Consider the following 6000-nt stretch of genomic DNA (forward strand, 5'->3'; position numbering starts at 1 on the left):
AAGAGTTGGAAAAACAAATTAGTAGTCAAAATTAGTAGTCTAACCACGCAGAGGAATTTCCTGGTTTCCGTCGCTGCCCGGAAAAATATCCAGCTCCGGCCATCGGCAATTCCTCCGCCCTCCGCGAGTTCCGCCACCTTTCCGCATTAAAGTCGTGGTCTGACAGAATTGCCCGATTTCCATCGCATTCTTGCCACCGAAAGTTAATGCAAGTTTCAATTCGAATTTTCTGCAGACCGTCGGCTGCTCCCTGACCAATTCGGCACTCCCCTGCAGCTCACCAGAAAATTCCTCTACCTTGTTAGACTACTCCCTTCTCATTACCGGCATATCTCTGATCCTCTTCTCCCAGATAAAGCAGCGGACATCATTGCTTGTGGGTAGACAGTTTCACCCTCATATTTTAAAAAAAATAAACACTCATAGAGCACATGCCTCTACGAAGGCTATAACTGTAATGGACGATCTGGATGTGGGAACACTTTACCAACAAGGTCGATGGAAGGAGGCGCTACTCATATTGCAAGTTAAAGACATAAGCGTAGAGAGATGGACTTACATTTATATGTTGCAGGGCTGCATTGAAAGGAAGGCTTTATCAGAGGGCAAACGAATCCACGCTCACATGAACCAGAGGGGGGAATTCATGGCAGACACGTTTCTGTCAAACACACTTTTGAACATGTATATCAAATGCGGGAGCGTGGTGGATGCTCGCAGAATTTTCGACCAAATGGCAGAGCAGGAACGGGATGTGTGTTCTTGGACTGCCATGATCGCAGCTTACTCGAGGCACGGGCCTGCACAGGAGGCACTGGCACTCTTCCACCAAATGAAGGGGCAGGGCGCCCGGCCGAATCAATTCACGTTTTCCAGTGTTCTTCCCGCATGTGCCAACCTGGGGTATCTGGAGCAGAGTATAGAGATTCATTATGAGATAATAAGAAGTGGACTTCAATCCGATGTTGTTGTGGCAAACGCCCTACTAGACATGTATGCCAAATGCAGCAGTTTAGAGAAAGTCCGCGAATTGTTTGACAAAATGGGTCAAAGAACTGTGGTGTCTTGGAATGCAATGATTGCAGGATATGCATAGAATGGGCTGGTTGACGAAGCCCACAAGCTCTTTAAGCAGATGTCGTGTCGAGATTTGGTATCGTGGAATACCGTGATGGCGGGCTTTGTGCAGAAATGCGTCAACCGGATGTAGTGTCATGGAATACGATGATCACGGGATTTGCGCAGATTGGGCTTGTTGATGAGTCTTTCAAGCTTTTTAAGAGTATGTACCGGCCAAACATTGTTTCATGGAATGCCATGCTCGCAGGGTTTGCGGAGAACGGGTTTATTGATAAGCCTGCATGCTCTTTCGGAAGATGCCTCACAAGAAAGTCTTATTGTGGACAACGATGATGGTGGGATTTGTGCAGAATGGGCACGGCGAAGAAGCTTTGAGGCTCTTTCATCAAATGGAATTGGCCGGGGTAAAGCCAGACTCGTATGGCCTTCGCTAGTATTCTTCCAGTGTGTGCTAACTTTGGGGTTGTAGAACAGGGCATAGAAATCCATGAGAAGATAATTAGGACTGGTTTCCAGTCTCACTTAGTGGTGGTGAATGCTCTTATTGACATGTATGCCAAATGTGGTAATCTTTGGAAGGGACGTGAACTATTCGACAATATGCATGAACGAAATGTGGTTACGTGGTCAACAATAGTTGCAGGATATGCCATCAATGGCTTTGGAAGGGAGGCCCTCAAACTATAGTCCGTTAATTACTATTCATGACATTAAGGTTTCTGCTCAAATGTGCTTTGAACAACAATGTTTCTCAGCTGCAGGTGCTTAGGGATTCTAGATTGTTAATCAATTGGATGAATGGCAGAGGACAGCTGCACAAGATTTCTTTAAGACTTTGGGTGATCATTTAAAATAAGTTGCAAATTCATTTCAGCGTGTTACTGACACTCATGTCTTTAGAGACCAAAATATGACAACAGCCGCATCATCAAAGAGGGACTACAAGTAGTTGCAGGGAAAATTATAATCAAAGAGAACAGGAATGGAGTTATATCTGTCTCTGAATCTAATTTTTAATAACGTTCTACAGGAAAAGATCTTGATATGGTTCAATCATATTGTTCTGGAGTGCGTTAGATTTCTCTTTGTGCTAATTAAATGGTTTTGTATGTACAAACCTGCGTGGCTTAATAATCTTTTTAGATCTTTAAAGATTTACAAGGCAGGAGTAGTTTACTCTTTTTTAATCTTTTATGGGCTACTCAGATGTCTGAAAGTGCAGTCACCTATGAAATATGTAATTTCCTTCTTGGAATGAAATGGCAATTTTTTCTTGAAAAAGATTGAGGTTTGGAAGAAAAAACTTAATCATGAGAGAGTAACCTTCAAATGCAAGAGGGTGCATTGAATAAGAATCCTCGTGAAAGGAAGATCAAAATGCAATCTACATGGTGGAAGGATGTTAAAGGGCAGCATCGCTTGATAGAAGTGGCAGACTAAACAGTGGCTGATGTACAAAAAGAAAATGAACCATCTAACAATAATACTTGCTCTGGGAAAGCAGGGTTGAAAAGGGGAAAAGGGCACCACACTCAAACGGGAGCCTGGGAAGAGAGACTTTTTTCCAGATAAATCAGATGCAATGTTCAGGGCCAGAGGTCATCCAGATGCATATAGACATGAGCGATCACACAAACAAAAAGGAACCCTTTCAGCAGAGAGGTGATTTATAAACCCCAGGGACTTGAGATCTAGTAAAAGATACTAAGATTTAGTTTCATCTCATTGTATATTGCCCAGGAAATATGTTGGGGCATTAGGTATGTTACCTTTATTCTATTTTAAGAGAAAAGTGGATTAGTAATTTTGTTCATGTTAGAAGAAAACATATACAAAATCTTTAAAACAATGGGGTAATATAAAACACAAGATATGTATGCTGACCCTATTTCATTTTAATATTTGATTTATTGCAATGTCATCATAAAAAAGGGCACTCATCAATTATTAGTCCATCCAAAAAGGTAACAAAATTCTGCGAGGCATTCCATATATGGCTTCTTTCAATAACATACAGTTATAAATAAACAATAACATACAGAACAGAAACTAGCCAGGAGTTCCTTTGAAACAAATATATACAAAGCGAAAGCTTGGCATTTTCATCTTACATGTTGATGAAGGCCTTCTGATTAAATACATACAAGGCCATTTGACATTATAGGGACAAGGAAGGCCCTCCAATGACAGTCCTCTTCTTAGACAAGTCAAATTGTATGCCCAGATGTCGAATGCTGAGGATCGTGCAATTTCAAACCTGAACCTTGATCAGCATCTTTTGCATGTTATAATACTCCAGGTTATAAGTTGAGAATTTATTGGCTGCAATCAACTGATCAATATTTATTGCAATTCTTATTTTTACATTTTTTGATACTCCAAGCCATCTCCATTTCGTACTTCTTGAGAAATGCCATCTCACAAACTGTTCGAAATTGTGTGGAGGATGGCAGAGGATATGAATACCTCTGTCAAAGTAACTAAAGACTGGTACATCCAACTCTTATTGCACATTGATTACGTGTTCATGATTTGCTACATCAGCCTGTCCTTGCAGACGAAGAGCCATTTCAGCTGCTGCCATTGCTGCCTGCAACATAAAAAGGAAATAATTAAAGACCACATTGATCATAGAAAGGAGATGCTGACAAACGTGATGACTTTTAAAAGCTTCAAAGAATATTCTTCATCCTAGCTATTAATTATAGTTTATACCAAACTCCCAATCAAATTTACCCAACTTATCCTAATAAAGTTTGACATTTAACAGATTCCCTCCAAATCTCATAAAGCTTTTATCATGATATACATCCATATAGTAGTTTACCTGTCTCTGTCTTCTTCGCTGTATAATACTCAATGCACGAGCCATGATGTAACATGGCAAGAGAAATCCAACAACTCGAAGAATGAAAAGCTGTTTGAGTTTAAACAGAAGAATCCCATGGTTAATTCGAGTGTAGAGGTATATAAGAAGGAAATAATAATAACTGTGGAGAGGAAATTGAAGAGAATAAAACAGGCATTTTCAAATCAAAATATCATCAGGAAAATCAACCAGTCCTTAAAATGAGTCCTTACAGTGAAAAAAGTTGTTGTATCCTCATCTCCTCCAGAACTAGTTATGGCAAGTGCATGTCGTAAAAGCAGAAGAGCCATGAGCTGCCACAGAAAATTAGACAGAGAGTTATTCACAAACAAGATCTGAAGGATGTAAATGAAGTAAAAAAATCATTAACACTACAAGGCTTTCTAGTGAGCTACAAGGCTACTCTGCACGCCTTCAAGATCTGAAGGATATAAATGAAGTAAAAAAATCATTAACACTACAAGCCTTTCCAGTGAGCTACAAATTATGATTTATCTTTTCATCTAAGGATTTCAGTTTATTAACAAATAAGAACGTTAATGGTTTTTTAAAAACTGAATGAATTGCAACTTTGAATGAAAAAGTGCAGATGATGAAGAAAGGAGATGGATTGTGCATTTAAACACAGTGTGGCAATCTGGGCTCTTGTCTTGGTTGGTGGTCTGTCAAGGTTTACATTTGAAGGCTAAGCTCGTTAAGTCTAGCTTCACAGATGCATATTGTCCACAATGTGGCATCACTGAAATGGCTCGGCATATTTGTGAAAGAAGGAAAAATAACCTTAACAATAATCCCAAAAACAGAGGAAATGGGTGAATAAAACCTAAGAGATATCTACCGATTTCAGCTAGACTTCTGATCCAATTTCCCCTAAACCCAACTTTGACACAAATTATCAGCCACTAGATAACTCCAAGAATTAGACTAACAGTTCCTGAGCTCTTAGACTTATAGGGAAGATTAATAGATATGGTAACACAGCCAACACTTGAGGCAACACCTTCCTCTAGAGCCAAATTCCTAGACACAAATCCAATACACAGACCATGCAATTGGTGCCAACAAATAGCCCAATGAGAAGATTTAAACATACTAGAGATATGATACCTGTCAGATCGAGGCCGCCAGGATGTCCAATGCAGTCACCTGCTCTCTAAAATCCCACAGGGAATACACACTATAACTCTAAGCTCTTCCAATTCTGGAGCATGGGTAAATGCTCACATGCTGCTAGTATTAAAATGCATCCTTTGAGCTCCCATATCCAAGCAAGGATAATGATGCTTTCATTGCTTGCTCATGTGATATTTGATGTTGATGGGTTTAAATGCCAATCCAAGGGGATACACAAGGAATAAAATAGGCGATGCTACCCCTATTTTTCAAGACTACACTAAGCTCTAAAATCGTGGTTACATTAGCCCATTAATCACAATTAAATTGAGGCTCCCCTTAGCATGGAAGGAGGAGATTTCCTGAAAGAGCTTGTCTCCCTTTTAGTCCCAGTAATGCTGATTGCCAACTTCTTGTCCATTGGAGTCACTTTGCCAATCATGGCTCTAATGATGACCATAGAATTCCCGACTATGTTCAAAGATCTGATCTCCTCTTCCTTGGCTATGAGGATGCCTCGCAGTAGGCCCCTACCTAGTTGTTGATGGCATGTTCTAGGCCCCACACATATAAAGCCACCATATCTACTCTGGGATTGAGGATAATCCCCCTCACCTGCCACCCTTGAAAGATAGATATTCGTTGTTGCTAAATGGCGTATGTTTATGAATGGGTTGCAAAATATTTTTGAATATGATGGACCAAAGTTCTAAACACAATATTCGACTAGTAATGTTTTAAATATGATACACAATTATTAGAGAGATAGTGTTGAATATGATAGAAATTTTTGGAAATTTGAAATTGTTAATTCACATCATACATGGCGTGCTGTAATTATTTTCATGTTAATAAATATAAATATAATTATGTTTATGCTAAATCAATACCCTATATATATATATATTTAAATCTATGAGGGGAAAAGGATAAGCTTA

At 39.5% G+C, this 6000-nt stretch overlaps 1 long non-coding RNA gene and 1 pseudogene across 1 annotated transcript; one reads left to right on the forward strand and one right to left on the reverse strand.

Annotated features, from left to right (window-relative positions):
- The first annotated feature begins 457 nt into the window (after positions 1-457).
- Positions 458-1096, forward strand: LOC149146244 (putative pentatricopeptide repeat-containing protein At3g13770, mitochondrial pseudogene; annotated as a pseudogene).
- A 1949-nt stretch (positions 1097-3045) lies between these two features.
- LOC149146245 (uncharacterized) lies at positions 3046-5719 on the reverse strand. Its single transcript, XR_016264602.1, has 3 exons — positions 4162-5719; positions 3908-3997; positions 3046-3670 (listed from the first exon to the last, which is right to left on the reverse strand). It is a non-coding gene; the product is annotated as an uncharacterized LOC149146245 (long non-coding RNA).
- Positions 5720-6000: the final 281 nt, after the last annotated feature.

Source organism: Pinus tabuliformis, chromosome X (assembly GCF_031772625.1).
Source record: "Pinus tabuliformis cultivar Carrire ecotype Pingquan chromosome X, CPIR1, whole genome shotgun sequence".
In the NCBI taxonomy this organism is placed as follows: domain Eukaryota; kingdom Viridiplantae; phylum Streptophyta; class Pinopsida; order Pinales; family Pinaceae; genus Pinus; species Pinus tabuliformis.